The 27,938-nt window shown below is 36.5% G+C and overlaps 1 protein-coding gene across 3 annotated transcripts in view; it reads right to left on the reverse strand.

Moving 5' to 3' along the window:
* The window catches only part of LOC150076261 (transcription factor GATA-3-like), a 351,889-nt gene that overhangs the window by 166,621 nt on the left and 157,330 nt on the right, over window positions 1–27,938 (reverse strand). The window lies entirely within an intron of this gene.

Below are 27,938 nucleotides of genomic sequence, written 5' to 3' on the forward strand. Positions count from 1 at the left end.
GATCGAGAAGCCAGATCTGTTAATGATAAACGACACACTTCATAATTTTAAAAACAGAAATAGACCGCGTCAACATTATATTTTGCTATTTTTAACCACAGTCATCGGAAAATTAACACAGGGCTATCTTTAAATTGCATTAAAATGTGATATGAATGACACCTATTCGTCAACACTTTTCCAAACCGATCCCAATTCCGGTTTTTTAATTGTGTTTATAGAAAAGGTGTGTGTACCTTTTCCTGTAAGATGTCCAGGGACAAAGCAAATTTTAATAATAAATAAATTTTCTATTTATACTCCGGGACTGCCACATAAGGTCATTTTTTTTTTTTTTTATTTATTGTATTAGAAAAAAAAATGACTCTATGTGGCACAGGATTAAAAGAATACAAGAACGTCACAGTATTTAGCAGTCACCTGAGCTAGAACAACATGATCAACTCAAACGCGGTCGGACACTCGTGTTTCGCCTGACGGCAGCGGTAACCATCCACGGATTGGCTGTTTTACATTTTTGGCCAAGGTAACTGCAGCCATAAAAGGTCAGTATTTTGTGTCTGTAAATTCCATTTGCAATATTTTGTTGTAAAACCCGAGTTTCCGTGTGTGTTGGGGAGGGGGTGGGAGGAAGAGATATGCAACCCCTGGCCGAAACAGGCCTACTCAGGCATAAAAAAAATAATAAATAAAATAATAATAATACCTAATGGTGAAGGGGCATTGCGATCTCCTCACCTTTGAGGGAGGCATCCCTTGCTCATGATGTAGGGATGAGATTTATATGAGGGCTTCAGAGGTGCGGTAGGATTTGAATTTGCTTTCATGAAGGATAATAAATAAATAAATTTTCTGTTTATACTCCGGGACGACCAAACGGTCAGAGGAGTTTACAAGATACACAGAATACAAGAAACAGCACCGTAGTCAGCAGTCACGGGCTTGAACCGCCGTCACTCAAAGCACGTGTACCTATGCACCCGCGCACCTGACCACTAGGCTACGGCCGCTGCTTTTCCGACAGACGTACGGAAGAGCATTATTGTCAGATTCAAATCCGCAAGTTTGGGGAGCGAAACCTGCTGATTTGAACCTGATTGAGAATGTCTAGTATGCTTTAGGGAGACGAATTGGGGTATACATCGACCTGTTCTTTGTTCTAAGGCTGCTTTTATGAAGGAGTAGAATTTATTATCATACGATACGGCTTTATCATTAGCTTGTAAACTGAATCAGAGCTGGTTTTGACAGATGTTTAGCTGGCGATGGGGGGAGGGGGGGTATACTTATTAAATGCCTGTATTATGCAGGACTAGCCTCCCTACAGTTTTGGGTAGTTATGATCACATAATTATGATGAAAATCATGAAAATAGAGTTATATTTCTTTTCAAAGTTAATATGATTCAGTTAGTGATACTATTCCACCAAATATTTGAAAAAAATCTATCAAACACAGGTGTTTCTTGACATATCTGATTTTATGATTAAAACTTTAGATAGTGATTCAGTGAAACTCCGCCAAAGCGGTTTAAGCCTATACCGATCTAATTCTTAAACACAAGTATTCCCAGAGCACTATGAGTGGAAAAGATTGCGAGTCTGGGGCCTGATTATTAGAGATTTATATAAAACAATTGCTCTTGCAGAGAGGAACACTCTCTACCGGAACCTCTTTTATCTTCTGTTTACTTTCACTGTCCTTTGTGTCTTATGTTCTTATGGATAATTGAATAAGTTCAGCTATAAATCGGCTCTCAACGTTTTTTAAGCATCGACAAAACAGTACGCAAACGGAATTTACAAAAATAATGTAGCAATTAAGTCCTTAATATTCTACTTTTTAAATCATATCTAAGTTTATCATGTTTAATTTTAACAGAACTTTGTGGCTGCCACTTAATGTTGATTAAATCACACAATAATCATAATTATTCTTTGGTTTAATCAACATTAACTCATAACCACAAGGTTCTTGTTCTTGCTCCTATTGCTCTCGACCTTGATTTTACGAACCGTGAGTCTTGAATTTTTTTGTGCTTTGTAAGGCTAACTGAGCACATTGAAATTTAATTTATGAATATTAGGATAATGAGTGCAATGGACGCACCGAATGCAGGGTCCAGATGCGAGCTTTTTTTTAACAGCGTTTATCTGATATAAAATTACAAAGTATATTTTATTATTATTGCATATTGATTACAGTATAAGGAAAATAATGTAAAATATATTCCCTCTCTCCTATTAATTTTGTTGCCTGTCTGAGTTGAAGGACCTCCCTCTCTATATGAAAAGTATAGTTTTCACTCGCCATTCAGTTTGAAAGGTCCAATAGGAAATCCTTTCAAATACTTTTGTTGTTGTTGTTCTTGTTGGCGGGCGGGTCTTATTACACTTGCAAGTGGGACTGAGATAGCAGCTCTCACAGTGAGGAATTGCAAACGCAGTTTTAGATATTATACACCTGCGCCGCATAGCCTTAGGTCTAATCAATAAATCAGTCGATCACCTATTTGTGATATTTAGCTGAAAGCCATTGAAATGAGGTGGGATAGGGAACCTCTCTCGTGTTCTCAGTTTGTATCCGAATCTCCAATAGTGCTGGTCAGATTTGATCTTGCAATTACAATTTACTTGGTCGGGGAAGGGCTTGAAGACTTTGCCAAACATTGTGTATCCCTTGGACGGATAAACTTTGAGATGTGATATCTTTTATTGTGTTGTTTGTGCTTAAATATATCAAAGTTTGAGAGAAAATATTTGATTTTGATTTTACTCAGTGTGCAAAATGAAAGCCGCATGCGGCCCGCATTTTACCCCTGAATTAGGTGATAACCCCACATAGCTTACTGACTTGTAGATAGAGGAAACGCATAACATATACATTCATTAATATTGTATACTTTAGAGATCACCTACCTTTTATTATGTTTTAAAGATTTAACAAATTTAACATTTGTATTCTGGATTAGGATAAATTCGGTATATCGATGAACCACCTGCTATGCCTATCCTTTCTGCTGCTCATGTCCATAAACATAGGATAACCACCTATCTCTGGCTTTACTGTATCACAGGTAGTTGAAGATTGTCTCAACAGTATAATGACCAATATACCGTATATATATATATATATATATATACAGTATAAAGACCAACTAACAATATAGTTCATTCTGTCTAGCCTTATCCGCCGATAATTCTATATCAGTTTATTAATTCCTATTTATGTCCATCAGTGTTTGTTGTCGTCTGCAAAGTGGATGATACCAAATGGACCAATCACTAATGGACATAAACAGAGTGGACGACACTTTTGTATCACCACCTCCGAATCTGTTAACTCAACTTCTCAGTAACTTCGTTGAATTAATAGCACTGCATTACTTCGCGTTCCGGGACGTTTGCGGATTACCATTGGTTCTTCTTCGTACGTTGTTGTTGGCGTTACAGCACATCAGCATCTTAGACCTTATTGCTCAGTGTATTATGTCTGTACATGTGTGTTCACTTGCCCATTTGCACGGTCTACAGTCGGAAAAATGAGGAATAACCCTCTTTCTATTCGATCTAGGCACTTGTAACGAGACTCCGAGATATATATGCTATTTTTTCGATTACTGCAACTATCCTCTGGTGTATTTCGATATGCAAATACTAACTTCTGTATTTGTCAAAAGTTACACCAGGCTATGTAGCTTTTCGCTAGTGATACAGAAATTCCTTCTCACTAGTGATACAGCAGTTCTTTGCCTGAAGATTACATAGCAGCCGCAGTATCACATTATAATGCTAACAGCAAAATAATCTTTGCAACAGCTGTATTCTGCCGCGCATAAAACATTTATAAATAGTTTTTTTTTTTTTTTTTTTTATGAAAACTCCAAACACGAAAGGTATCAAAACCTATAGTACTTAGTACCGTGCATGGGTTGAAGGAGAAGTATGGGGGAGGGGGATGCCGGAAACTTTGCTCTAGAGACTAAACGTGGGTTTCAACACTTCACGCCTCCAATAAGCAAAGTGGTGGTATTTCACTGGTTGATGAAAGTCATTTACCACCTACTATGTGTCTTTTCAAACACATTAAACTAAAAGCAGTTATTTTCACAGTAAAATTGAGCTGATGAAACAATGTACATTAATTACACCCTTTGTTCATATTAATGTGAACAAAGGGTGTAATTAATTTTTTTTTTTTTTTGTAAACCGTAAATAAATTATATTTGGATGAAATGTTTGGTTGAGAATTGAAGTCTAATTTCTGCCGCATTTACCCGTGGAAATTCGCGTGGCTTAAGAATCGAGAGTTTCAAGGAAAAGGGGGATAAGAAAAAATTATATTAGGAGAGTATTTCTAATGTGTCAATATGTCCACGCCACGACATCGGAGAAATACTGACACCCTACTGATTTTGTTTAAACACATAGTGTAAAGAACAAATTTTTACTTTTTTTTTTTTTTTTTTTGAGTCTGCCGCTTTTATATTGGGAAATAATGTATGTGATTAGCACTGTGTTGAAATTTTTGCTGTTGAATAAACACTCATATTTTATCTTGATATTTTCTTTTTCTCGTGCTTTAACGTGGATAACATTTGCATAATGCATGATAATAGACAACACAGTGCCATTCTACTTGTAAGAGGATCTAGAAACTGATTGTGGAACAAAAGAAATGTAGAAATCCGTTACAGGTCCTTCTCAGCATATCCGATTTCATAGATAGTTTACATAGGGGTGGGGAAAATAATCACTTTCAGTGCATCGATAGGATCGTCAACATCCATAATGTTTTGTACTGCCTTGTCCGTACACAAGTCGGAACGTATCAGTTACTTCCTGATATATACACATTAAGTTCTTCATTTTACTGCATTACTATATTAGCAAGGTAAAGTTGCTGAAGGACCTGTAACGGATTTCTACATTTCTTTTGTTCCACAATTAGCACGATAACCTGTTCGTATTGAAAACGTTCACGTGCTGTATGAATTGGCGTCTTTCACACTATTTTGATTGGCTTTATATGTTACTTCTGATTAACAGAACTAACTTAATATTTCTATTAATCCTGTTGCAAAGGACTTCCACGAGGGGCGAGGGAGTGACCCCTCTCTCTTTTACGCGTTTGTCACACTCGAGTTATATCTAGATGCAGAAAATAACTGCAGCGTCTATGCAGACAAAGCTTTTTTCACTCCAAGGACAAAGTAGAAATTATCAGTTGGCGAACAAACATACAAATAAAATAGAACTATATAATATCGATGTAGATATACCATAGTTTACCCATAAATTTAACCACATACGTAGTGGAAAGGCATGGTTTAATTTTATCTCATATTGTGGCTACCTTCACAACAAGATACCGAGTACTGCACTACTTCGATTAAATAACGCTGCTCTAGTAGAGGAGACTACTAAAGTATCCCGCGCCAGATACAAAATAGCAGTTAAATGCATTAACCCAATACTGTATATACATTATATCATTAATTTCTCTAAAAATTAACACTGAATGTTTTGTTCTGAAATTAATACAAAGCTAATTTATACGGAAACTACATTTTCAGAAATGTGCGTGTGTGTCATTCCATAGACACTCTTAAACTCAGGTTATGTTGCCCCCAATTTTCTTTTTGGTATTTTGGTATTCAGTATTTTCGAAGAAAGTTTTCTGTAGTTACTTCAAACTGGTTTTCTGTTTTGAAACACTCTTTTACCTACAAAAGCTTTTTCTTCTTAAAACGTCTGGAAGAAACAGATATGCAATTTGTTTATTCAGAAAAATTTGTACAAGGGGTAAAAACGACATGGTCGTTTTTCAGAGAGATGTGTAGGCCTTGTACCGAAAATAGATTTTCTGTGCACCTGTTATGGTGCCCAATAACAGTCTCAAATTCGTGCCTGCGTGAACTAATTGTCATCAATAGTGCTATATGACCGTTTTATATATACCAAACTGCAGGTAAATTACGTGAGTTTATGGAAACTGTAAACTTAATGAACAGTTGAATTCTCATGCTTGTTGTTGTTTGTTTGTTATTTGGTTTTTAGGAGCATTAGCAACTAAGGCCATATTGCTCCGGGATATGCGGTGGCCATTCCCTTGACCTTTCCGCATCCTCCGTATTTGGTGGTGACGGGCTCGAACCCCGGTCTAATCAAGAAGCGTGAATTCTCATGCATGCGGTCTTTAGGACTGCTAGGTTTACTTAGCGGTCAAAACCCACTATTGCTTACTCTATTTCTAGTGGTTGAGAGTAACAGTGCCCCATATTGTTTCTATCTTTTAAAAAATTCAAGTTTGTGGTTTTTAAACCAATTTTGGGTTTCTCATCTACCAACGGCCACAAATTCTTCATCTTGGCCAGTTTCTGATATTTAAAATTGGTTAGTTGTACGTATCTTTAGAATACGTACTATCTTTCTAATATAGATGCTGTATTTTATATTGCTTACGTAGACAAAAGGCTTCATAAATAACCGTATATAAAATAATAATTAGAATACGCTGCAGTTCACTTTATTATTACTGATATAAATGAATAGACTATGGTTATGGCAAACCATCATTATTATAATTATTTGAGGAAACATACGATATAAGGTTCTTAACTCTGAATTATCACACTCTCAGGAATGACAAGGAAGTGTATTTCTAATAACAGTAAATGGGAAAAGATACCTTTTCCTTCATATATCTAGTCGTTCGTTTTTTTCTTTTCTTTAAAGTGAACTTAGTTTTCTCAAATTTTTCATTCTCATACCTCCTTTTGCTCATGTGTTTTTCTTCGTGAAAATCGAGGGATACTTCAGAAGTATCCCTCATAATGTTACGTGTTATGAAACATTATAAAGTGAACTATTGCACAGAATTTTCCTTTCACCATTAATGATTATGTCGGCCAAGAAATATTACTTATAAGTTGTTTTAAAAAGAATTTCCAAAGTTTACATTTCGGTTTCTTATCTGCATCAAACACGAAATATTCATGTATTTACTAGAGATCTAAGGCAATTAGCTATTCTAAAATTATTCCGAGAGAGAGAGAGAGAGAGAGAGAGTTATCAGCTTTCATCTAATTTAATCCTTCCATTTTTCCTGCATTCCTGGGCTATGGCTGGTGTGTGAGTTAAGAGCCAAAGCAACTGAGGCTGTGCGGCGTCAGTATGTTATGCCTATAAATTGCGTGTTTGCGTGTATCTCTGATCAACTTGCCTGTTTGCTGGACCTGAAACCTGAATTTCCGTCAAAAAAAAAAACATGCAACCCTCTCCTGAGACGGACTAAGCTTAGCCACGTTGCGGAGAAAAAAAAAAAAAAAAAACCATAAAAATTTCCTAGCATCATTGATGGGATTCGAACCCAGGTCTTTCCACCCGGAGGACGGTGATTGTATCCACTGTTGATACCCTTGAAGGCTGTTGGGACATGATATGGGTTCGAGTTTGCATTAGGATACAAACACTGTCCACCATTATAGTCAGGAAACATGGTATAAAACTGCATGCTCCTAAAATAGAATTTTGATTATGTATTCGTACTTTACTGATTAAGTGGCATATCCACTGGATATGCCACTAAAGATATGCCGTTAATTGTAATATCTGACGTAGAGTAAGGAAGTACTTGGAATTTCCACTGTCGTTAGCAATTGTGATTAGGAAACCCTGAAATTGTTCATCTGAAATTCAAATAGTCCTGATGTAGCAAGGTCCAATTAATTTACAGGCTGCTACGACCGAAAAAATTAGGAACAAAGTTTATATCGTCTTTGGATGTGTCTTTGATGTCTTTAGATCCATTTTCATGTTAGCTAGCCTTTATCCAAAATAAATTTTATTTAATGGTAAATTCGTTCATGGGATGGTTCATTTTCGTTTGAAAACATCCCGGAAAATGCGAAGATAGGGTAAGGAATTCGGGTAAGAGGACAGAAAAGAAGAAAAGCTTGCGTTATTTTACAGTGATCACATTTTATGTTTGCAAATATCTCGCGATAACCCCGTTGCTAAGTGTCCTAGAAAGGTTGTCGATATTTGAAAGGGAAGTTTTGTATCGAGACAAATTTATCGAACAAATATACCCATGTCATTTAGCGGCCACTGCCCTGCAGGCTTTCGCTTGTGAAGTAGAAGGAAAGAAAGAATGAAAGCGAGGAAGGACGTCCGTAGAAAGTAGACGGTTATTCATCCAGAAATATGAAATGTGATGTCGACGCAGAATTGAAATCTAAGGAAAGAGAAACGGGGAAAAATTAAACGGCATTTAAATGGATCATTGGTTATTAGGGTTTTATAGGAGTTGATCAGACATGGACGTTTACTCCATTAATCGACTCGGTGAAGCGGCAAATTGTCAACTACCGAGAGTTTAGCATCAGCTGCCAACCATTTAGTTGTTTATTTCTGGTGTTTTTATCAAGTAGAGCTTTGTTTGCGTAATGCCATAAGGAAGTTTGTGGTTTCTTTTAAGGACTTCAGCAGAGAAAGTTCACAACATGCTTTCTGGTATAGAAATTCAACTTCATATAAAGAAGAAAAGTTTTTAAAATAAATACTGCAGAATAAATTTTCTGTTCATACTCCGAGATGCCACATAAAGCCAGAGCTCTTTACAAGAGAGAGCACAAGAACAGCACAGCACCGTATTTAGTAGTTTGAGTTGACGTGGGCTAGAACCTCAGTTAACTCAAAAGCGTGTACTGCTTTACCTTTTATGTAGACCGCTCGGCTACTGGGAATTATTTTTAAAAATCTCGTATGGAACGTTGCTTTCATTTTCTCTATAAAAATATTTAGCTGTTAAGATCATCTCATATCATTTAATCAGTTAAAAATTACCCCATAAAATTTTAGCACCTTCCTTGTTTTGCCAGAAATCCGGTCATGTTTTCATAAGCTTATTGAAAACATATACTGGTGGTAGCACAGTTGGTAGAATCGCTGTCATCCCCATACTGGATGGAAAAGACTTGAGTCGATGTCGTAAGGAATTTTTATGGGCCTCTTTCACAACGTGACTGAGTTAGTTGGTCTCAGGCGAGGGTAGTATGGTTTTTCTCCCGGAAATTCGGGTTTCTCGTCCAGCAAACAGAAAATCGACCTCAGAACACACGCAATTTACAGACACTGTACACAGTTATACAACATACATGCATATTGAAAACATAAGCGGATTTTAGCTGAAATCTTCGCTAAACTAAACCAACAACTAAAAAAGATTAAATGATGGTTTTTTTCCCCAGCCAGCTGGGAATTTTTAATATAGACTAAGAACATTTTTGTAATAGCGGCCTATTAAAACACTTCATAAAAGTCCTGAAAAGGGAAATTTTTATCCCAACCTGACCATCTTTTGTTTCGTCTAGAAAATTTATCTAAACCTGTTCTTTTTTGTGAAAAACAGCTGTGGCTGTTTAGTGAATGTGGGCTTTCTTCATCTGATATTGACAGGATCAGTTTTATTACCGGACTGAAACTGATATTTCATGTATAATACAATGTAAAGTTTGTATTATATATGAAATACCTTCCATGTCTAAGCTATTTGTAATTGCCTTAGATATGGAGGATATATATAATCAAACAGTTGGCAGCAAGAAATATGCTGGAGGTGTACAATAATAAATACATATTGTGAGGGAGTGGACCATGAAACGCAGTTCGTCCCCTCGCGCTTGGGGACAGAGGGAAATTAGAATGTAGCACACACGAAACCATAAAGAAGGGAACACATGAAAGTGATAGCACCTTATTTTAACAGCAAATCAGGCAGCAATATTTATGTACAGATATTATTTATAGAATATTTCTCACAAAGCGGATTTTCTATTCACGAATTCACTAATATATACCCTTGCGATTCAGTCCTACGTATAAGAAAATTGTGGAAGTTATGGTTCATGCTCACGGGATGTTCTTGGAATACTGTGTACAAAAATGGAGATTGCACCTTTAAAAAAAAAAAAAAAAAAAATCGAGCTTCTTGCAAAGGTCCAAAAACGAGCCGCGCATCTGGTGAAATCGCAAAAGGGCATATGAGGAAAGACTTCGGATATGCGGGCTATAGAGTTCGGTAACTAGGTACCTTAGAGTAGTGTTTCTCAACCTGTAATCCGCGGACCACTTGTGACCCGCGTAACTTATGAAAGTGTCCCGCGGAACTTCACAGTATATTTTTTTTTTTTTTTTTTTTTTTTTTGTGTGAGGCGACACTGCCATTAACAGTGATGAGAGATGCGGCGCGTGTGTGTGTGTATTAAGCCACAACGCAACTAAGGCTATGAGGCGCTAATGTATTGTGTCTGCAAATTGTGTGTGTTTTATAGACGAAGAACTCTAGTTTTCGGAAAAAAACTATACAACGTCGCCTGAGACCAACCAACTCAGCAAAGTTATGAAAAGCCAATAAAAATTCCTCGTTTCATTTATGAAATTCTATCCTAGGCCTTTTTTACCGTGTGGCAAGACGGTGATTATATCCATTGTGCTACCACGAGGATCATGGGAGTTACAGATATGCCTCTAACAACGTTACGTATGTTAGGTATGAGTACATATATTTGCATTTAAAAATAGTTATTAATATAGTACGTTTTGTTTAATATTTTTGTGGTCCGTGGTCTCTATCCCAAAAATAAAAATGATCCGTGGTTTCCACCTCAAATATAAAGGTGGTCCTTATCTGAAAAAAGGTTGGGAAACATTGCCTTAGAGCGAATCTCACCGAGTTCTACACGGCTTTGAGAGGGGACACTAAAATGAATAAGCGAAATGTTCACGCTGATGAATTACACTTGATCTAGAGGGCATAAATTCAAATTGCGGGGAAAATGGTTCAGACCGCATTGTAAGTTTTAAGATTCTAAGAATCCGGCCACAGCTGTCAACCTCAACTACCTACCCTCCATGGGTAATTGAGGCTGGCAGCTTGGAAAAATTCAAAGGTCAGCTGGATAGGTACCTACGTGAGGACGACAAACACCTGGAGGACGGTATTTATTTATTTCAGTATATTACTTTTATTATTTTGAGAACTAAGATTTTTTTTTCAAAAATTCTTAGTTTGAAAGTACAGTACAGAACATAAATATAATTAACTGAAAAAACCACTGTCTTGGTAGGTGAGGCTGATGGCGTCATAAGGCATTACAGAAATGTAAGTATTCACGACTGTCTATTTATTTAAGTTTAATTTTAGAAGAACTGTTTATTATATACAGAAGGCACATTGCTGTACACAACACCTTTCATTAAATTTTAATCTTACTAATTAAATTTTAGTCTTATTACCTAAATTATTGATTTAAAAAATAATTTAAGCTGTTAAAATGAATCTTTACCACATTTTACTACAAGCTATCTATAATAATAGCTATATACAGTTGATGTTGACTAATTCAGCCTCTACAAGGGCTAAATATTAACAAATAAGAGGTGTGTAATCAAATTAACAACTGTATATAAAAGAAATCACCATAATTTACCAGTATTGCTGTCTTTACAGTCACTAAAGAAGTGGTACAGTAAGTACCACGAAACGTCTGAGAATACTCTGTAATTCTTAAAAAAATTAAAGGCGGATTACACTCTCTCTAACTTTATTTTTTTAAGATATTCACTTAGTGTCGTCAGTAGTTCCCCTTTCATTGCATAAATACAATGAAAGGGGAACTGCCCCGAGTTCCTTATTGTCTATTGTTTTCATAAATCATCAGTACATTTTACTCCATGTTGCATCTGTAGTTCAAAGATTTTCATCTTTTTTTTATATAAAAATACTAATATGATTTTTCCCCACTCTCTTTCCTTTCACTCTTTCCATCAGAGTAGTCCAGTTGCCTTTCATTTTGAAATGCCACTTTAGCTTGTTGCCTTTTCGATTTAGTGTAAAATTGGTTTGTGAGCTACTTTATGTCCTTTTTCCTGGGATGGCCGGGAACACTTTATCCCTAATATGCGACTTTAATAACTTCTTAACTATGTATTCTACTCTCAGTGTTTTAAGTTGAGACGGATCGTTTGTTCACTACTCGTGTGTATAAAAGTTGTTTGTAATTTTTATTTTTTGTTTTAGATGTTAAACATATTGGCTGTTTAATACGCAGTATTTTTGATAGTTTATTCCTCAGTATTATCCATATTATTTAAAATTTTTAATAATTGCCTTCTGCTGCTATTGAAAAATTTATTGCAACCCTTACCTGAATATCTCTTAGTTCTTCCTAAAAGCAACGTTCTAAGTTGTTCCGGTGCGTGGCCCTTTTTTTTTTTTTTTTTTTTTTTTTGTCGTGTGCAGCTACTGTTTGGTTGCGTACAAGTAAATGTCATAACAGTACCCTATGAAATCAGTTATACTCGGTACTTGCAGTACATTAGTAATTCTAAACCAGCCCGCATGTCTGTCTTTTCTGTAAAAACTTCTTTTAGGTGTAACAACTACCACTGCACAAGTAAACTGTTCACTTTCAGACAGTATTGTATTAGCGTTCCTTGTGTTCAGTATGTTTATTTAAAAAAAAAAAATCAAAATGAAAAAAGGTTAAACTCCTTGAGTAATAAACACTAAAAAGTGAATTATTGCCTGAAAATGCTGTAAATTATTCGAATCTCCACTCTGTTGACACTTTTTTTTTTTTTTTTTTACTAATGCTATTATTAGTTTTATATTTACTCATTTAATTTATTTTTGTGCACGTTTTGGCGTTTCTTGACTCATATCCGCCTACTTTGACACTGCTGTCACTTTTTTAAGTGTTTCAGGTACAGAAAAACAAAATTATATTAGATTTCATTCATGTAAAAAGTTTGATTTGTACGTGTATAATACGTGTCATCAGAGATGCATCAGTCGACTTTGTATTATAACGCAGCTTATGAACAGACGAGGTTCAACAGTTTCACTCCGACTGCCTTCACTTCAAACTGTCAAAATTACTCCCAATTAGCTGGGTTCCTGTTAGTGCTTGTATGATATGGCGCATCGGTTGCTAAGGCAACCAAATAGCCACAGATCATATTACAGTTAAAAGACCTATGTTAGAGAGAAGTCTTAATACCAGTTCGGTCCTATTTGCGGAGACTGTTTATTAAAATCGATTACCCCCCCCCAAATCTTACCTCTCCTCCCAAAGGTTGACGCTAACCATGTAGCTTTATCCATTGTCATTACGCTCCCTTTAATGTGCCTTCATCCTGACAGTGTAGTGCAGTAGTTCTCAAACGCTTGTCACTTGAGAAACTCTTAGAGTTAGAAAAGCTGTATTCACAGCACTCCCAATTTCTGTTAGCTCAAATAGTGTTTCGTAATCTCGTGCGCCCCTTGAAAAGTAGCGGAAACCCGGTTGAGGAGGAATGGTAAGGTGGATTCATCACTTGTCACTCTTTTAAAGAGGTGTGGGTTCATACCATGTAGGAAACTAGAGAAAAATTTTAAAGACCTCTTCAATCGGTGCTGTAATTAGTCTGTCCTAGGTATGGAGTAGGTAACCCCCGTGAGTTAGTCTGGGGATTTCAGCCCGAAAAACAAGCATATCGACTAATGAATACACATACATAATACACAGTAAATACTACGTGAAGTAACATAACATCTGAACTGTCCAGATATGGCCAAAGTATTAGTAGCTGGTGTGGTAAAAAAAAAAAAAAAATACCCCAAAACGATCAGCCAGTATTCCTTTCTTGCAAGTGAATAAGCTCCCTTATTCAAGGAGCGTAGTTCAATGTTTAATCTTATTTTATTTGTTTATAGTTACCTGAAAAATTAAAAGTAAATTTTTTCGTGTTCGTATACTCGCCACAATACTTCAAGTTTTCCTGTGAAAACTCGCTACAGCACTTAAAGAAAGGTAGAGTGATGAAAACGATGCAACAGTCGCCCAAGAGCAAGTCGTTCACAGTGTGAGTAAAAAAAATTATTCAAGGAGCGTAGTTCAATGTTTAATCTTATTTTATTTGTTTATAGTTACCTGAAAAATTAAAAATAGATTTTTTTTGTTCGTATACTCTTTAATATCAGTCATAATTTAAGTATCGCGGCGAGTTTTCCTGGATGAAAAACTCGAGCTTTCAGCAGGGGTAGAGTGAGAAAACTATGAAACGTCCGAGAATAAGTCGTCCACGGTGTGAGAGGGGGAAAAAATAATAATAAATATTCCTCCTCTCTTGATGAGAGTCGAACGTTGGTCTCGTTTAGGCTGCATGGAAGGAGCGATCGTAACCACTATATCTCCAATGAGAGATAAAGGACATTCTAATTTAGACTTATACTAAAGCTCATTTTCCCCCACAGAATTAGTTCCCTCCTTTTTTCTAGTCATAACTCCAAAAGAAGATATAGTCGTCTATTGGAACTCAAAGAAAGCTACCCGGTAAGGCAACACTTCAAAAACGAGTGACAGAAAAGTTTCCTAACCTGTAACAAAGTTGTTTTTTTTTTTTTTTTTTTTTTTTTGCCATGGGTCGGGAAACCTGTTGGCTAGCAGATCACTAAGATGCTGTGGGAGCAAAACAGCGATGTACAGCACAACTTAGAAAGCAGGTAGAGTTGAAGAATTGTTGTTTGTAGTTTTTAAATATGCTTATGCTTAGCTGTGTACACCTCGGTCAAGGGTACTTTTAATAGTGATGATAGTAAGAGGGGGAAGCAGAAATGGCAGTCGTTTCTTCTTGGATTGATTGATGAAGAAAGAGTTCATATTCTTTCAGTGACCTAGAAATATAATTCCGTTACGGCTGCTATAAAGGATGATGTTTTGATTGTAAATTAATAACCCCAGGGGTTCACATCTGGTGAGTATGGGCTTGGCACACCCAGGGTCCTGAGCTGGATATCATCATTCTTCTCCTTCTTGGTGATTCCCTTCTACTTTCTCTCTCCCTCTCCAGGGTAATTCTGTTCTTTTTTCGGTTGGTGCAGCATAAGCCTCAGGCTTCCTTGCACCATATGTCTAATAATAATAGTAATAATAATAATAACAGTTAAATGTTATAGAAATTTTGCTTATGTTTTTGTAATTATAGCTGTTCGGCTCTTTGAAAATCCTTTTCAGCAAAAGGCAAACCAAATTTCTCTTTAAACAAAGGTTTCAATCCTCTGTTGACTTTCTTACACTACTGACTACAACATAAACCACAAATTTTCCTAGTAATCCACTATGAAAAATCATTTCTCGACAGACGATAGTTTTTTTTTTTTTATGTGGGGGTCGCTGTGCATTGACTACTTTTGGTTATATGGTATTACATATGATATTTTTCGTGAATTATCCTTACAGGCGTGTGTACATGTTCACGGGTCAGTTTCCACACTACACGGGCTGAAAAAAGCACCATAAACCCTACTTCCTCCACCCGAGATCGATTAAATACATTCCCGATTGAAGAGGTCTTTAAGAATTCCTTCAGTCTCCAAAGGAATCTGATATAAACCTTTGCAAACAATTTATAGCGTACCCACTATAACATACTGTCACGGACAGAAATTAGGGGTGTCTATTGCTATTATCACTGATCTTCAAGAATGAAATTCCTCTTATGAAAGCACAAAAAATTTTCTGCTATCGAGAAGTGCCTTTTCATCATATAATACCAGTCGTAATGGGAAAACTATAGCTTAGGTTTTTTTCGTTTAATCCATTTTATTTCTTTGCTCATTTTCCAGTCGTCCCAAGGGGCAAGAATTACAGATTATTCTCAGATGTTTCATGGTACTCCTTTTACCACTTCTTCAGCGAACTCTTGTAATGCTGTCCTTATGACACCATCAGGTGTGTGAGGCTGGTATCATAAGGACAGTATTACAATTGTTTACTGAATAGTGGTACAGGGAGTACCACAAAATGTCTGATATAATGTGTAAATCTTTAAGAAATTAAAGGCAGAAGGCAGTTTTAGGATCCATTATTTCACCAATTTTCAGTTTTGTTAGAACCACTATAAAAGAATATTTAAAATTAATGAAGTTGCACCTTTAGCATCCCAGAAAACGTTAGACTAGTCTTTATGTGTCCACTATAGCTACTGTGGTTACATCTACACCCAATGGTGTCACCTCAGCTTGTTTTCATCCCTTTGTTTCTTGTAAAAAAAAAAAATGCTGATTCATATTTTAATCACCTTCGTACATTGTGACATGTTAATGTCATTTTCTCTTTTTTATAAAGTATTTCATTTTTATTTTGAAACAATTCAGTTACAGAATTGTTCTTTTCGACCACTGTTACTTCATCTAACCATTCAACCATTCAAGTGGGTAAACCGTTTTACTGCTCAATGAGCTTTCTGTTAGTATAAATAAATGATGATGATTTGCTTTGGTGGTTTGTTCCACAAATGGGCAGGAAATTTGGAAAAAAGTTTGTAACATCACAGCTAAAGTGATATCGTTAGATGCAGTGTGCATTTATTATGGTATATTACATTAATTAGGTAATTTACTTCTATTCTTATTTTTAGTACTTCATTTAAATAATACATAGCGGCATTCATAGTAAGATTGGTTTGAAACATTCAGAATAGCGTTGAACCCTTCATCTGAACCTTGGGTAAGGGTGGGAGAATTACGCGCCACCCTAATTCCTTGAGTTTCTTATTCATCTCAGAGAGAGAGCTAGTAATTAGATTATTAGTAGCACATTTCTGATGTATGAATACTGCTATTATCAACTCTTAACCAATTGTTTAAATTATCAGTTCGAATTCTGTTAGATAATTACATAATTTTAATTCTTTTGGAACAGTATATTGAGTTCACCATTTGTCACTTATTTGGTGAGAGTTGGATTCAAATCCTGTCGGAGAAGACCGGAGGAACACACTTTTTACAGCTTTATATATGATACCAAAAAAGTAATCGATGTGACACCATATTCCAACCATACTTTTAAGTCTTTTACCTAATAAAAGTACATTTTTCTTGTGTGACTTCTTATTGGCAACATCGCAACTCATAAGTGTATGGCAAATGTGTGGCTTGAGGTTGTAATACGAGTCTAACACGCATAATCTACGAAAAATGTATGAAATGTTTTTGAAAGATCTTATATATTGCATTTTTTAGCTGAAACAATTCGGAACGGAAAGCCGTAACGTGACTACGTTGATCACATCGTATATCCGTGTGGTGATTTGGTCGAAGTTTATAGTCAAGACCGGATGTCGGTACTTTATACAAACCTGTAGGTGGTTTCCTTTATGAAGATGCTTTCGGTCATGGAGTTAAATGTTTTTAAATTTACAGCTTACATTCTGAACAAACAGCACGTTAATTAAATTTAATGACCGCCTTTAATGATCCAGAGTAATAGCTCTTCTTGCCACTGACTTTCCGCCACAGATAGCTAATGCTGACCTTCCGACTCACAGACACAAAATCGTGAAACAAGCGATGTGTGCATTAAATTGCACGAATTCCTCGATTGGATCGTTGCTAGCACTAGAAAGCATGCAAGTTTCGGACAACGTAATGATTACTAATTATCAGTATGACTGTTAATAACATTATGAGAAAGTACTGATTATCAGGAACTGTTACAATTTTAGAGTACCAGTTGAATGTTGAACCGTCATTACCCTACATGAAATTTTTGGGGGGCTTTATACTTTGGATAAATAACAGCAGACTTACTAGACTTAAGGTAATTTCTTTTAAAGAATCTTTGCCGGTGTTTTATTGGAATTTAATGTCAAAGAAATATTACTATTTCCAAAACCAGTGAAAGAGCTAAAAATATTGCAGAAAGGTGATTGAATGCGATTTTGTTGCGCGCGCAGAGATCCAAATTATTCAAACCAGTAGAATAACTGTTGCTCCACATATTGAGATTCTAGCTTTCAAGTACTGGGCACTTTATAAATGGTGAATTTTGCTATTTGAACTATAAAGACAAGGCTATTTTGATAGATGGTTATGGTCGGTAACCACTACCTTCCTTTTGAATAGGTATTCCAAATCCAGGATAGAAAATCTGGAACCTTTGTCTGTTTCCAGGTCGTCCAGATGAACACGACCACCCAATCCAAATTTTCCTTCATGAAAACAAACAAACTAGTAACTTCTTTCTTTATTGTAATTGAATGCTGTTCAACTCTAAAATAGTTCTTTTTATGTTAATGAAATTAGACAGTGTAGACAAGTTGCAGAAGTATTGTATTTTTTTTTTATTTTATGATGTCGTAAAGATAATTCAATGTTTGCATTGTTTCTGAGATGACTTTTAATGGAAGGGAAGCGAAAATTCATTTACATAATGTAGATAGGAAAGAAGAGGGACGTAAAATGGAAAAATTAATGGCATAATTTGTTCGTGTTGTAGATCCAATGGTCACTGAATGAGAAAGAATTCGTGCCAGAAAGCAATAACTGCATTGGCTGAAAATCCTTTGTTAACAATTGGGATCCATTGTTAGAAAAGTGTTGGAAAAAATCGATAAATCAAGCTATTTTTAACTAAATCAAGATATTAATCCTAACGTTATCCCTTTATTTCGAAGTCGAATGTCAGAGATAATACCTGGAATTAACTCATATTTAACACACAAAGGTCTTAAGTAGATTTATGCAAATACTTAAGTTAATAATATGTTAAATATTTATGGAGGCAGTTGTCGTTTACAAGGGGGTTTAGTAATAACATTTAGTTAATTTATAACGATTTGATCGAATAATTTATTGTTTGTGTGCTAAGAATGTCTTCTAGGTTTAAGAGCAGCTTTAGTTATTAGTACTATGTCCTACGTACTGATCTTTGTGGATCTCTCTATAGTACAAAAGTGCCTAATGTATTTGTCGCTAAGATGCAAATTACTAGTTTTGCCATCTTGTTTCATGAAATATAGCTGTTTATGTCTTTGTGTTCTGTGCAGCATTATTCAGACATCCCGATGGCTACACCATCTTGAAAGAGCTTGGTGTTATAATGATGTGATTATCTATGGCTCCTTAAAAAAAAATCGAATGATGCAATTCCTGCATGTTAAACCATTAAAGCCGCCTTAAACCTATTAAATCGCAAAGTATCGAAGATATTTTTAATCAAACAAATCAATGTTTTTAAGCCTTTGAGAATTAGTATGTATTCAAAATTTGAATCCGGCAAAATCATTGGGAATTAAACAAACACTTGATCAAACATATTCAAGCCACAGCAGGCAGCTGAAAAAAAGTATATCCTCTCCTTCAGATACACAAGAACATCTGCTCCTATACCAGAACAGCATCATTGAGGTTGTTGCATTTTAACACCAGAGTTTCCAGGTGGTAAACTTTATACCTTCAGTTGACACTAACTAACTCAGTACACTACTGGATGTAAAATCTTAGAAAAAGTTCCCTTCGTTCCAGTTCCATAGCTTTCAAACTGGCACCTTTCCATTCTGAATATATAAATCGTTACAGTCTAGGTCAGGGATTTGCAACCTTCTGGGGTAATGCGCCAGGTTCACTGTCGTATAAAGAATCAAGTGTTAGGTTTGCATTCTAGAAGAAGAAGAACTCTTTATTAATGTCTCTTATGGTAAATTTTTGAAATTTCGTGTCTATGTATAATGGAATGGAATTATCTGTTGTTATTTTTCAGAAACCGGCGTGCATTATAAAAAATCCCACCTAAAGGTGTGGGGTGGGGAGGTTAAAATTTAATTAGGATACTTCACTTCGGAATTAAATTGGAACACAGACGCGTCTTAGGACTTTGCTCAAATGATTGGGATGGTTAAATAAATCGTCTCGTGGTGCCATTTAGGTAATATTTGGTATTGCCTCTGGCACCATTGCCATAGGGTGCCAACTCCTTAATTCAATACAGGGGTATGAAACCAATAAAAAAAACCTTTCATTACTAACATGATTATTTAGTTCCCGATTTTATCTTCTCCAGAAACTGTTTTGTCCTCGAGCTCCTGGCTACCTAATGTTGTATGCACGATATACAGGGTGATTCACAAATATATGAAAAACGTCAGAAGCTGAATTCTACGGCAATTTTTGAGTTAAAAAAATAAATTAATAAATAAACATGGGTCCGATTCTAAACGATGACAGAGCTGTCGCTGTTTGAATCTTATGAAAAAATAAAGTAATTATGTAAAAATAACAGACACAAACATAACTGATAAAGTGTTGATTTATTTATTTTATTATTATTTCTTTTAATTAGGAATGTTACGGTCTGTGTTTGCAGATGCGTGTGTGGTAATTCTGTGTAAATCGTACGCGCTGCTCGCTTAAGCTCGCCATGGCTGTCTTTTATGCGGGCCGCAGCATTCAGTATGCGATTAAGCTATGCATCTCGGTGTTTGCACTTTGTGTGGTATACAAGATTTTTCATCCATCCCCCACAGGCAAAAATCTGAAGGATTTAAGTCCGGTGACCTAGGTGGCCAATTTTGTGGACACTGCGACCGATCCATCGCCTAGGGAACCGATAATTGAGGTAAGTAATGATGAGGAACGCCTTCGTGTTGGAAGTACAAATGACGTTGTGCAGCCAAAAGTACATCTAATGGTTAAGGCAGTTCGTTTTGCAGAAATTGTAGCTAGATCTGCACAGTACGACGACTCTCAAAAATAAATGGACTGATCAGCTGATCACAGAGGATTCCACACCACACTGAATCAGTGTTGAAAATTACTCTCCATGATGGTACAGGGATTCGTCTCCGACCACTTCGTACGACGACTCTCAAAAATAAATGGACTGATCAGCTGATCACAGAGGATTCCACACCACACTGAATCAGCGTTGAAAATTACTCTCCATGATGGTACAGGGATTCGTCTCCGACCAAACATGGGAACGATATGTGATGTTCACATCGTCGGGTGAATTAAGCTTCATTACTGAATGTAACGTGTAAATGACAATTGTCATTGAGCCAATTACAAAATTCCAGCCTTCGGGCAGGATCTCCAGGTTCGAGGTGTTCAACACGCTACACGTGGTATGGATACATTTATTGTTTATGCAGTGTTCGTCATATTTTTGATTAGGAAATACCGAGACGCATGGATACCCTTCGTGTACTAGTACGAGGACTGCGCTGTTCAGCCACATCTTGGTGAACCGCACGTTTATATGGGATGTTAGCCTGTATCTCGCAATGTTTGGACAGCTCGGCTAATAACTTGTCGAATCGGTACTCAGCGGTTCGGATAACGTCGCTTGTATTCAGGCCTCCCTGGCAACCCAAAGGTCGCGGGTTCGAATCCCGCCTCGGGCTTGGATCAGAGTACTGCAAAAACCTTGGGAGGTGCATTATGGCCACAGAAGCCGATGCGCCAACAACTAACCAAAACAAACAAACAAACAAACAGCTTGTATTCAGTGAAAGCAGTAACAGCATTTCCATTGCAAAATCCATAAACATAACACCATATCGGCGTATTCAGCACATGTAAAAGATATCTTGAAAGTAACAATGGAACACCAAGGAACGACTCTGCTTTGCATACTGCACGTATTTCATCAGGCTGTGTTCGATCAAGGTTGCGTGGGCGCATGAGTTACGAGCGCGATTCGCAATATTAAATAGGGATCTACGAACATAACTTCGTAATTATTCAGAATCGGAGCTATGTTCGTATTACTCTACTGAAAATTACCTCAGAAATCAGCCCCCGAAGTCATGCCATATCTTGAATCACCATGTATATCAATAATATATGGAAAAACATGCTTTTTTATTACTTTTTTGCATGGAAAATGCATTCTTCGTATGTCATATAAAGGCAGAAAACTGTTTTATTTTTACTTTAACCTCAAACAAAAAGGTTTTGATTGTATTTTTTTTTTGCTCAATACTAAACTGCGATGAGTCTTTAACTTGCAGGGATTTTTGCACTAGTTTAGATTCATTAAAGCATATCACAGCACAATATTTTTTACATTAATTGGTGATTAAGTTAACTAGATTCACATTTCGTTTTCAAAGTTCAACTCTCACCACACTATTTCGTTACGAGTGCGGCCTTTACCACACATTTATGTAGTCGATGTTATTCACTTGTGCAAAAATATTAGTAGGGGAACCGCTTTAAAACAGAAACTAGCCATATACTGTGTAATATTAACCCTTCTCTTCTTGGGAAAAGTCTCCGGAATTTTGCTTGACAACTTATGAAAAAATAAGATAAAATAATGTCTCACGTTGATAGCATTCTTCAATATTCTTAAAGATCGAATAATGCACATTTAAAGATATTACTGTTTACTCGGCGAGTATTTTGATGGTAAAAGTTACCCTCAAAATCATCACTTACTGCACATTAAAAATTCTGTCAGTTACTGTCTTTCGGTACACTTGATGTGGAGTGTTATTCCTGACCCCCCCCTCCCCAGACCACTGTTAGGAATGTGTGCGTGTTAAGCCCCAAAGCAACTAAGGCTATGAGGCGTTAACATAGCGTGTCGGCAATTGATTGTATTCTTCGGTTTGTTTGCTGTTCGCTGAAGAAAACCCTAGTTTCCGAGGAGAAAAAATATAATACAACTCTTTGAATGAAACTAACTAAATCAGCCACACTGTGACAAAACCCCATAAAAGTTCCTCGCGTCATTGATGGAGTTCGAACGCAGGCTCTTTTCACCCGATGTGGGAGGACAGTGATTATGACCACTGCAGGCGCCTCCGTAGCCAGGTGGGCAGGAGCACACGCTTCTTGATTAGACCGGGGTTCGAGCCCGTGACCACCAAACACGGAGGATGCGGAAAGGTCAGGGAATGACCACCGCATATCCCTGGAGCAATATGGCCTTAGTTGCTAATGCGCCTAAAAACCAAACAACAACAACGTGACCACTGTGCTACCTGTTAGGGCCTCTAGCCAATGACATTATACAAAACAAAAGTTAACAGAAATAAATAAATTAAATATTATATCCGAAAGGTTAGATTTGAGAAGTTTGTCACCGCATCACATCCACATAAGTAACAGTTAATTCTACTTATGCTGTGTTGATTATCTGGCTTAGATACTCATATCTACAGTATCTTTCAGTAGTTTCCAATCAACGGAATGCGAATCTTTTCACTTCTTGATATATTTTTGTCTCTATTTCTTTCCAGTACTCCACTATTTCTTTCCAGTCTACCTGCTTATACTTTCCTTGTTCCCAAGTTGCTAACTGTTTTGAAGGAACTCAACAAGAAGATTTTTCGAAGTATTTATTTAGGTTCTCTGTTGATGTAATTGTTAGACATGGGGTCACTGTTCGACTTGTCTGTTAACTTGCGAATATTTTGAGTAGGAGATCATTACACATTTCTAGTAAATAATCTCATCCAGTTTTCTGTAACTGGCAAAAGCTTCCATTACTGCCTATGTTAAGTATTTTGGGTCAACCTTTCATGGGAACAACATCTACAACTGCTACGAAGCTGTGATTTATCTCCACGATTTATTTTATTTTATTATTTTTTCAGGTCCAATTTAAACAGGAGGATTGGTGCATTTTAACTAAAAAAAGTAGGCATCCATTCTGCCCTCTATTCAGGTCACAGTTTGAGATCTGGCTTGAACGTTTATAGTACCACATTCAACGCTGACTTGGTACCTGGTGAAACCCTTCTTCCACATAGTATTTCTTTAATTACATCGCATTTTTAGAAATCATTTATGATAGAGAGATGGATAATTGTCCTCTTCATTTTATGAACACACCCCCCCCCCGAATAACCCATAATTTTCGTTCTTATTGTTTCTGTTGGATGCTAATAGAATGTTTATTGTTCTAAGAGGAGAGTTGAAATCACATGGCTACGAAATGGGTCGTAAACAGGTACGAACATTTAAGGTTGGCAGGGGAAAATAACAGATGGTTAAATGGTAATAAGCACCAAGGAAACACTGCTGACAGACAGCTACGGTGTTGATTTTATCGGAGAGATGAACTCACCGTTAACAGAGAAAGGGGAAGAGAATGGGGATCCTAATGCGTTTTTAATCACAGTTCGTAAAGGCGATTACATCTACGAATAAGGGCTTCAAGAATGGTGACATGCCTTATCAATCCGTACATGGCGGAGAACCTCTGATAAAGCTGGCGTTTGTACACACACAGACGGTTGCACTGTGTAACGGTCGCGAACACTCATCGCCCCGACGACTGGTTGGTATTAGTCGTGTGCTCCTCAAGAGAGCAGTGTCTGACATCTCGTTTTTCCTTCTCTCCTTTCACCACGGGAGAGAAGAAATCTGTGAGAATGAAAAATTAGATTTTGGAAGTACCCTATAACTGAAGTTTCATTGTAAACGTACCTTTTCTAGTGATTCAACCCTCCCACCTCCTCTCACTAAAGCATTACATCGACCTTTTACACTTGAAATAAAATCCTAACTGCGTTATGCCCTCAAATAGAGTTCGATTTTTTCCGTTTCATTGCTGCTTTGAGTAGTACTGTGCAACTCGTGGTAAAGTCCGAGATGTAGAGACAGATCTACTACAATAACTACACTCTCCATGTATTTCTTGGCACATAGAGATATCCAAGTTCAAAGAATATGCTTTCATCTACATGTTATCATAAGCCATTTTAAGACATAATAAGAAATAGGAGGAAATTTGGCTCAGAAATATATAACAAAAGGCCAAAAAAAGTAAAATTTACAGAGGATTATCAATTTTTGTTCGAACTTCCTTGAATTCAAACTCAGATTCATAAAAACATGTTTTATGTTCTAAGGTGTTTATGCATCATTAACTAATGAATAATTCTGAAAGAAGCTGTGTAGTAAATTTAATTTTCAGCAAATTAATTTTGTCTCAGAAACAGTAATGCTATTCAGTCATCCAAGTGCTCGTCATGTGAGCTTTACACGTGACGGTGTCTGTAGTCAATTTATAGAAACAGTATCAAGAGCCAAAATATCTCTCACACTCGCACACATACATTGAACTCTGCTACGGGACTCTCTCTCACGCCATGTTGGCAGGGCGTGTGGTGTTTAGCAAATAAATGGCAAAGAAAGAAGTAATTGGAAAAGCACCTTCACAAATCCTTCTTATAAAGAGCCTGTATAAACACCTAATCACATACACGTTACAGTTTTTCAAGTTATACGCAAGAGAACATAGAAAGCCTCAAAACACATTTTTAATGTATCCTTACATTATTAAGTTTCTTACTGTTTTTTACTTATCGGTTTAATGTATTCTAACATTAAAAACACGATTAGCTTGTAAAGTGTATATATATTTTAAAAGCCAAGCTCTTTCTTTCCATTAAAATCTCTTGAACTACATTGACACGAATATGATTGGAATTTTAAAAAAAAATCCAGACCTTAACCATTATACATTTGCTAGAATGGCCTTTCAAGGCTGTTGCTTCATGCGTAATTTCTTTAGAAGCATACAGTTGTTTCAAGAATGGGTTATTATTATCTGAAACTGAATCGTTTGCAAGTTAGGATGAATTACTTGAAGGTCCTATCAGGTTTCATTTTCAGGTAATCTTTTCTAAATCAGAAAGAAACTAATATAATCAACCATAGTAAGATGCCGTTAGATTTTGCCTTAGAATCGTAATGCGAATCGTGTTTTACATCTCTGGACTCTGAAGCAGTAGATCATATTTTATCTTTATATATTTGTATGTACAGTATATGGAAAAGAACGAATTTAATAAGTTTCGTTACTCTTTTCAGATCGCACAGAGAGAGAGAGAGAGAGAGAGAGAGAGGTGCGAACAACAGATTATAAGGCAAAGCTGAGGGTGACCCTCAGTAGTATAAAGCCCAAAGTCAAGGGGTTGAGGTTGGACGGGGGAAGTCACCGCTAAGGCTATATTCTCTAAAAGAGCAGGAGGGGCTGGGTATATTCCACTACAGTCCCGATCACTGCACAATTTTCGTAGGAATACGACTTCAGCTGAGTGGTCAGTTGAAGAAAAGAGTGACACACGCTGCGTGTTCGAATTCACATTATGCAGCAAAAATAGTAGTATTCTTGTTTCTTTATCTGGTGAGCTCCTCGGACCTCCTGTGGCCTTACGGTGTATAAACACGAAATTTATTTAAATTTTTAGTCGTTTTTACCATTCGCGTCTTTCGTTATCTAAGAACGCTCGCTATGAAATGGATTTATCGCCTTGGAGTTTAAGATTAGCCTCTCTGCACTCCGCTAAACAGATGCTACACACAAACTTCGCATCTCTGAATATCTCGATTAAGTTGATTTAAAAGTAGCGTCGCTTTAGAATAGCAGAGTGATGACAAATCTTTGTGCATACACTAAACCACGTTCCAAGTTACGTCACTTCTTTAATGCAACGGTAACGTCTTGTTTGTGTAAATGGTGTTATGAAGCGTATTTTACCGCCGTGCATACGTATTTTACTACACACCGTGTGCATCTTCATTGTGTAAGAATGGTGTCTACTGGTCGAATCCTATTGATGACTTCAAGAATTTTTTTTTCGGACGGGTTTTTTATCTGATCCCAGTGGTACGTTGCCAGTCGGCTAACAATAGGCTCTCTAACTGGGCATATTCACTATCATAATATAGCTAATCGTCTTAACTACTGGCTTGCCAACCGTTCGTAGTTTAACAACAGGCACGCGTAAGCCCGACCAAGTCGCTAGCAACCCCCATTTCTCCTCTTCCTGTTATCGAGTCGGTCTTAAGCAGAACTCATAGTGTCGTGTTTCTGGATATGGCTTTCCACTCCATGAACAGACAAACTGCCTTTTAGAACACCTGCAGTTTACAGCTACTATACGTGCGTCATTGGGCTACCTTTACCTCTAATCTAAACAGTCCAAATACAAAAAAAAAAAAAAAAAAAAAAGTTTTTAAAAGCGTTATAAGGAGGAAGAAAGATTCAAGTTTAAAAAAACGTTATAAGGAGAGAGAAAGATTCAAGTTTTAAAAAAAAAATAATTTCTCTCTAAGCCATCCAGAATTGAATAAATATGCATTATTCATATAGAATTGTATAAACATGCTTTGATTTTGCCGATAGATTTAAATTTCATTCCACTAATCCAGATATGAAGCGCATTTTATTACAGTCTTTGAGATTTAAGTTTTTTTTTTTAAAGACAACTCCAAACGCGAAATTTATTAGAATCTATAGGGCTTAGTGCCGTGCATGGGTTGAAGGCAAAAGATACTTGACATTAGATTTGAATTTCTGTAGATTGTAATTTTCGGGAAATACAAGTGAAGGAAGGTTGCTTCGGAAAACAGAAGTAGAAGGGATAAATTGGTAGTAGGAGAAGTTGGTTCTGTGAGTTTGGAGTTGGACAGTGAATTGATGCTGGCGGCTGCGCTTGTTCGGACTGGTTTGGAAAAGAGTGGGGGGAATTACAAATTCTAGTTCAAATGCATTGAAGTATGTATTAATTTTTAAAAATATGTATAATTACAACTAAATTTTATGTCAGATCTGTTTATTTGGATTTATTCTGGATGGGGAAGCATGAAATTTACGAAATATTTTAGGGGGGCGCAAAGTATAAAAGTTTGGGAACCTGTGTTCTAAAATAAAACTTTACTTTCTCTTTAAAATACGGAACCCAATACACATTATACCATGCGTTGCATTAGGTCATTATCACGTCGCTTATATATGCCGCATGAATATTAAACATACTTCCAGCAGCTCTGCCCTTAGCTACTGGAAGTGTAAAATGAAATGACAGCTGAAGGACTAGTTAGACATAAATATGTGGTTAAAATCAAAACTCTAAAATTTGCGGAACCGACCCAACGTCTTCTTCAAGACAAGGGCTTTTGTGAGGCGAGGAAAATGTCTTATATTTGCGTATGGTTTCTTGTAAGGTTGAATAAACTTATATTCAACTAATATGAATCCTTACCGAAACTCTTCATGTATAAGAAAATCTTTATTGCAATACTAAATAGCATACAATAACCCATTATGGCGGACTCTCCAGAAATGTGCATAGCAGATTTATTATTAT

Source organism: Mastigoproctus giganteus, chromosome 13, assembly GCF_048544385.1.
Source record: "Mastigoproctus giganteus isolate SK-2022 chromosome 13, ASM4854438v1, whole genome shotgun sequence".
NCBI classification, from domain to species: Eukaryota; Metazoa; Arthropoda; class Arachnida; order Uropygi; family Thelyphonidae; genus Mastigoproctus; species Mastigoproctus giganteus.